Source organism: Procambarus clarkii, chromosome 2, assembly GCF_040958095.1.
Source record: "Procambarus clarkii isolate CNS0578487 chromosome 2, FALCON_Pclarkii_2.0, whole genome shotgun sequence".
Classification (NCBI taxonomy): Eukaryota; Metazoa; Arthropoda; class Malacostraca; order Decapoda; family Cambaridae; genus Procambarus; species Procambarus clarkii.
The window spans coordinates 47487810-47495309 of record NC_091151.1 but is presented as its reverse complement, the minus strand read 5'-3'; the positions used below and the strand labels follow the sequence as shown (position 1 = coordinate 47495309).

At 46.3% G+C, this 7500-nt stretch overlaps 1 protein-coding gene across 20 annotated transcripts in view; it reads left to right on the top strand.

The window, feature by feature from the left end:
- Positions 1-7500, top strand: part of LOC123762305 (collagen alpha chain CG42342) — a 492619-nt gene that overhangs the window by 270583 nt on the left and 214536 nt on the right. The gene's annotated exons all lie outside the window — the stretch shown is intronic.

Genomic DNA, 7500 nt, shown 5'->3' with positions numbered 1-7500 from the left:
GCCACAGAGACGTTAGAAAGAACTTTTTCAGTGTCAGAGTAGTTAGTAAATGGAATGCATTAGGAAGTGATGTGGTGGAGGCTGACTCCATACACAGTTTCAAATGTAGATATGATAGAGCCCAATAGGCTCAGGAATCTGTACACCAGTTGATTGACGGTTGAGAGGCGGGACCAAAGAGCCAGAGCTCAACCCCCGCAAGCACAATTAGGTGAGTACAATTAGGTGAGTACACACACACACACACACACACACACACACACACACACACACACTCGGAGGTCAGGGATTGTCTGCCTGGTCTGGGAAGCGAGTGAAAAAGAGTTTCAGATTGTCCGTGAGAGGAGAAAAACTGAGAAAGGAATGGGAGAATGTGACCTGAGGAGACAACTGTGTAGAGATGAAGGAATGGTGAGAACCTGTGACTGGGAATGGAAGAGCTCTTCTACTCACGGAAGCTGGGAGCCGGTCGGCCGAGCGGACAGCACGCTGGACTTGAGATCCTGCGATCCCGGGTTCGATCCCGGACGCCGACGAAAAACAATGGGCAGAGTTTCTTTCATCCTATGCCCCTGTTACCTAGCAGTAAAATAGGTACCTGGGTGTTAGTCAGCTGTCACGGGCTGCTTCCTGGGAGATGGAGGCCTGGTCGAAGAGCCCCGAAATCATCTCAAGATAACCTCAAGATAATCTCAAGATAACTGGGTAAACCAAGGCGGATGAGTAGTTTACACGCGCTAAGCCAAACGCACTTAAGATGTGCAAATTGTGACCGCAATTAAATTTAAGCCACTCCTAAAGCGGCAATTTATACAAAAAAAAGACGTTAGACAACTAGTAATTAGTCCTTAGCTGCCTAACCTTTGTTTGGGTAATGACCCGGTTATCTTGAGATGATTTCGGGGCTTTAGTGTCCCCGCGGCCCGGTCCTCGACCAGGCCTCCACCCCCAGGAAGCAGCCCGTGACAGCTGACTAACACCCAGGTACCTATTTTACTGCTAGGTAACTGGAGATAACTCCGGATGAATTACTCGCGGCTTGACCTCATTGTCTCGTGGTCGCAGGCTACGGCTGTGGCGTCTGGCAGGGGTTATTCAGTTTACATTAACGAGGAGTTATAATGGGTGGAGATGGAGCGGTATACAGGCAGCAGGAGAGAGGGTATACTCAGGTAAACTTAGGGCAGGAAGGCAGGTGTCTGGTTACGCCCCTCTACACACCTGCACTGTTTAGGTAACCCTACACCTGCCTCCCACACCCCCATGCCCAGTTTACTGGCCCTATGTTTGCATCTCTCTCTCTCTCTCTCTCTCTCTCTCTCTCTCTCTCTCTCTCTCTCTCTCTCTCTCTCTCTCTCTCTCTCTCTCTCTCTCTCTCTCTCTCTCTCTCTCTTTCTTGTGTTTACCTCTACCCTGTCTACTTTATTGCTCTCCTTTCTTTGTTTATTTCGCTCCTTGTCTTGTTTGTATCTCTTTTGTCTGCTTGTTTGTCATCCGTCTTGTCTGTCTGTCTGTCTGTCTGTCTGTCTGTCTGTCTGTCTGTCTGTCTGTCTGTCTGTCTGTCTGTCTGTCTGTTCCAGGCTGGTACTATATGGAGCCTCTTTGAAATAACAAAGACAGTAAACCTATGAAACAGCATATTTTGGTTCACAAATATCTGTGAGAATAATTTACACATAAATAAAAATCATAATTCTAATATTTTTAAAATCTGTTTTTAGTGGATATATGATAATTTTAATCTGAAAGTCGATTAGTATTTCCATGCATAATGAAACGTTTTGGGGAGTGAATGTAAGTTTCGGGGAATGCAATACATTTTGTCAATATATACATTATAAATGCCAGAATCCTAATTTTGTCTACTTTTTCTCGTCTATTGGTTTATCGGTGTATTATTCAGTATTGTATATTTTGTATTTTGGGTTATGATGATGAACTATAAATTAATTTTTGTATAAATTAACTCATTGATGTGAATAAGAGCAAATGCACGCGCGCACACACACACACACACACACACACACACACACACACACACACACACACACACACACACACACACACACACACACACACACACACGGGGGATATGAATAGAATTCAAGAAACGGCAGAAGCAACATATCCAATGGGAGCAAAGTTACCAATGGTGGGAGAACTGAACCACCCAAAATTCGACTGGGAAAGAAAGGTGGTGGAGCCAGATCCTTACAAAGGTCTCAGAACCCACATCTATTGTCAACACAGGAAGAAGAAACTTTTCAGATCTTATCACTAATACGTTGATGCCGACATCTATTGCCTTACCGTAGCTGATGGCTCGCCATTTATGACATCTGATGATTGACAGCTGGTGACCTATGGCCCAGAGCTGACAGCTGATGTCTCATTCCTCATATCTGAATGCTGTCACCGCTTGATGACTGACAACTGATGTCTTTTGACGGCCGACAGCTGATGTCCCATTACTGACGGCTGACAGGTGATAGGGGGTTGACAGATATGTATTTCGTGATGGGTGAGCTGATAGGTTATTCATGATGACTGGTGGCTGATGTCAGCCCCCTAGTGGGGGCTGACAGCCTGCTGACAGCCTCGGGTCATACCCGGGCATGCGGGAGCTTCACAGCGGGTGACGGAGGGCAGGGGGTATTATTTCATACGGGTATGGCGGAGTATGGGCATGATAGAGAGGGTAAGGGAGAGCATGGGGGTACCATGAGAGAGAGGTATAGGGGAGTAATACCATGGGTGAGTGGGGTATGTAGGGAGAGTACCGTAGGAGTACTCTCTCTCTCTCCCTCCTACTACTACTACGACTCTTCCACTTCTTCTTTCCCCTCTACTCCATCCTTCTCATATTTCCCCTCTTGCATGTTTCTCGCCCATACTCTTTTTCCTCTCACAAAAGTCGTTTTCCATTCCCGCTCTCCCTCGACTTCCCTTCTCGCTCCCTCTCCCAGTCCTCTCTCTCTCCTCTCCCCTTGTTTCTTGTTCTCCCCTCCTTCCGTTCTCAGTCGCACCTGGCTGAGGGCTGATGCCTTCACGGTCAATCCGACTCATCTTACACAAATGTTATGGAAGTTGCCGATTTTATTTTCGCAGTTTCTGTTGAGTAGAGAGGCCGGCTGGCTGGCTGATTGGCAGACTGGCTGGCTGGCTGGCTGGCTGGCTGGCTGGCTGGCTGACTGACTGACTGACTGACTGGCTAGCTGGCTGGCTGGCTGGCTGGCAGGCTGGCTGGCTGGCAGGCAAGCTGGCTGGCAGGCAGGCAGGCAGGCTGGCAGGCAGGCAGGCTGTCTGGCTAGGTAGCTTGTTAGCTGGGTGAATTTACGTGGAATTTGGGTGAGATTTTGATACCTGGGTGGGTTTGGGGGACATGAATGGATGGGTTGGTGGATACTGCCGTCCTGGAGAGAGCCAACCAGGCCGCCATGACATTAAATCAACTGAGACACTTCGTCAGTGTTCCTACACAACATCACAGTGTATAACGCTGCCACCGGGATACATGTTAAATCCCAGTTATGTCCAATATAGGTCAAATGGACTTGTTTTGCATGTATAAGTAATAGTTTGTTCCATTAGGGCATCTCCGGTAGAGAAATGAATTTGTACATCTTGATTCTCCGTTCCCATGTGATGTATTGGAACGATATATATATTAAATTGAAATTTACGAATATGTAATAAGAAGACCGGAGGAGAAAGAGGGGGAATGAGATGGAAAAAAAGGAAGGAGGATAGAGAAGGATAAAAGGTGGAATTAGAGGAAGGGGGAGAGAAATTATTAGTGTTTGAATCATTCATAATATATAATTTGATTTGTGCCCTAAGATATGCTCACAGAGGAGTCCTGACTCAAACAATTTCAAGTATATTTGTGCAAATTTGAAAACAAAAATAATATTATTTCAAGTTTAACCAGAAGTTATAGAAAACTGGAGCGCCTTGGTAGGATTAATTAGGAATGGTGCGCAGGCATGAGCGTAGATAACGCCCGTGATTGGATTACGCCTCAGGGTAATGTGGTTCTGGCGAGGAACTAACCATAGGTGCAACGTAATTATCTGTGTTGGGTTGTAGCACTTTGAGGTGTGGTACAGTGGTGAGGCTTTTATGTGTCCTCCATAACCATCCTATAACCATCCGAGGTCGAGCCTGGCCTCGGGCCGGGCTTGGGGAGTAGAAGAACTCCCAGAACCCCATCAACCAGGTATCCTCCTCCTGCTGCTGCTGTTGCTGTTGCTGCTGCTGCTGCTGCTGCTGGTGGTGGTGTTGCTGTTGATAGGGAAGGTTGGGTGTGTTTGGGTTGCTGCTTTCGGCGTTGCTGTTGGTGGTGGAGGTGGGTTATAATATTGCTGCCTCTGCTGTTTGTTGGGCTTGAGAGCTTCAGCTGTTGTGCGGTTCTGCTGCTGTTATTGACGCTGTTGTGTAATATATTTTTGCTACGGGTGCTCTTGCTGCCTCTATTCACTTTTTTTTTTTTTTAATTTCTCCATGTCCTACATTCTTCCCTCCCTCCTCGTCCTCCTTCTACCTGTTTTAAATTTCTTCCATATCATATTCCTGTGTGTCTCCTCCCTTACCCATTTCTTCTCTCTCTCTCTCTCTCTCTCTCTCTCTCTCTCTCTCTCTCTCTCTCTCTCTCTCTCTCTCTCTCTCTCTCTCTCTCTCTCTGCCAGGAAGATGACCACCACCACTCCCGCCTCACCCACCTCCATCAGATTAATTATGAAGGAGAGCATCCGAGCAGCCCAGGACATGCGTAGACGTGACTCACTGCTCCCTCAGTGCCCTAAAAGTTTGTTCTCTGCCTCCACCCCTCCCTTCCTCCCTCCCTCTCCATCCCTCTCCCCTCCATCCCTCCTCCCCCTCATTCCTTCTTTCCTCCATTCTGAGTTTGTTTCTGTCCCACCCAGCTAGGTTGAAGGAAGAGAGCATTAATGTGTGTGTGAGAGAGCCCTCTCCCGGGGCTCTCCTGGCTGATAACCCCCTGGCTGGCAGCTGGCTGGCTGGCTAGCTGGCTGGCTGGCTGACTGGCTGGCTGTTACATGGCTGGCTGGCTGACTGGCTGGTTGTTACACTGGCTGTATTTTTAGTTTGATAACTGACAACCTAAATTAATAACCCTGGTTGAGTAACCAGCGTTCAATCTGCGACACCTGCACCAAGACACCAGCACCAAGACACCTGCACCAAGACACCTGCACCAAGACACCTGCACCAAGACACCTGCACCAAGACACCTGCACCAAGACACCTGCACCAAGACACCTGCTCTTGGGACGAGACGGGTTCTGGGCGGCGGAGACAACGAAGAGATTAACTAATGAGACGGAAAGGACAATGTGTGTATTTAATTACCCGAGTGTTAATTACCCAAGAGTATTTACTATTAGTATTTATAGGGGTCATATCATATATCACATATGATATCATATGTGATATCGTATGATATCATGTGATATCGTATGATATCATGTGATATCATATGTGATATATGATATCACATATGATATCATGTGATATCACATATGCTATCATGTGATATCACATGTGATATCACATATGATATCATGTGATATCACATATGATATGTGATATCACATATGATATGTGATATCACATATGATATCACATATGATATCATTTGATATCACATATGATATCATATGTGATATCACACCATATATCGTCATATCATGTCATATCTTGGAAACCAAGTGTTTTTAGCATCCATCGCCTTCTAACTTAAATTGTTCCAACCGTTGACAGCTTTTACGAAAAAAAAATTTTCGTATGTTTTTTTTGGAGGCCTCTCCTCATAGCTCTTGTTTTTCTTTCAGTTACGGAAGCCATTTAGAACATGTCTTTGGACTTTTTCTGATTTACTGATGTGCTTTGTTGACATCTGAACGCCACATAACTGCTGCATATTTCAGCTTAGGTCTCACGAATGTCGTGAACAGCTTCTTTAGCATCTTCTCCATGCACATATTTAAACGAGATTCTGAAATGTGGTTATCGTAGCCTAGGCTTCTCGTAGGCTGTTGTTATCGTAGCCTAAGCTGTTCCTAGGCTGTTATCGTAGTCTAGGCTTCTCCTAGGCTGTGGTTATCGTAGCCTAGGCTTAATTCGCAGCACGTTTGATGTCTTCGTCTCGTAACAGTTTTTCATCCAGTACTCTAGATACCTGGTTGATACCTGGTTGAAACCTGGTTGATACCTGGTTGATCTCTTTGATCTGATACCTAGATATCTTTGTTTGTCACTAGTGTTCATAGCGCGTGTGTGTGTGCTGTTTGCTTAGACATACCTGCAAAGAACAGCTATTGTTTAAATGAGAGAGAGAGAGAGAGAGAGAGAGAGAGAGAGAGAGAGAGAGAGAGAGAGAGAGAGAGAGAGAGAGAGAGAGAGAGAGAGGCGGGGGAGATCTGAGAAATGGGAGTGTGAGAGATGGGATGGAAGTTGAGAACTATTATAATGTTTTGGCCAAGGCCTGGTGTGTGTGTGTGGGGGGGGGGGGGGGGGGGGGTACAAAGGGGTCTCATAAGGTGGGGTCGCTCTGTGGCTATACATTATACAGTTCTTTAGCTGCCGTGTGGGAGGGGTCACTGTGGGAGGGGTTACTGTGGGAGGGGTCACTGTGGGAGGGGTCACTGTGAGAGGGGTCACTGTGAGAGGGGTCACTGTGGGAGGGGTCACTGTGGGAGGGGTTACTGTGGGAGGGGTCACTGTGGGAGGGGTCACTGTGAGAGGGGTCACTGTGGGAGGGGTCACTGTGGGAGGGACCACTGTGGAAGGGGTTACTGTGGGAGGGGTTACTGAGGGAGGGGTCGCTGTGGGAACACTTCCACTACCATGTTCACTTAATCTGGTCGTGTCCCAGTAGCCTTGAGCAGCTTTTCTACTGTAAATAGCATCGTGTTAGGTAGTTTACCGCTCCCAAGTTTAAGTTCTTCAAACTGATCAAATGTTGCAGATTGGCAAAGACAGATTCACGTAGCAGTTACTCAAGCACTTACGCTCCTGTACATCTTTTCTCAATCTTTGGCGGCTTTGTTTACAATTATTAAACAGTTAATGAGCTCCGAAGCACCAGGAGGCTGTTTATAACAATAACAACAGTTGATTGGGAAGTTTTCATGCTTGTAAACTGTTTAATAAATGTAACCAAAGCCGTCAAAGATTGAGGAAAGATGTACACGTTCGTAAGTACTTGCGTAACTACTTCGTGAATCATAGGCCAGTACTGATAACCCTAACTGGTGTGTTTGTATTGGTAAAAGTTTACAATGAAGTAAACTAAGCTTAGCTGGTGTGTGGGTATAGGTAAAGAGCTGGTCACAGAGATGGCTCGCTCCTAAGTAAGCCTCGCGCTGTTTAATACCAATGTTGGATTTGCTTTATGTATAATGAAGGTGTAAGCTGAGGATTAGTCTGGAGGCTACATATAGCCTACATATGTGCTTATGATTATACTGTCTCTCCTCC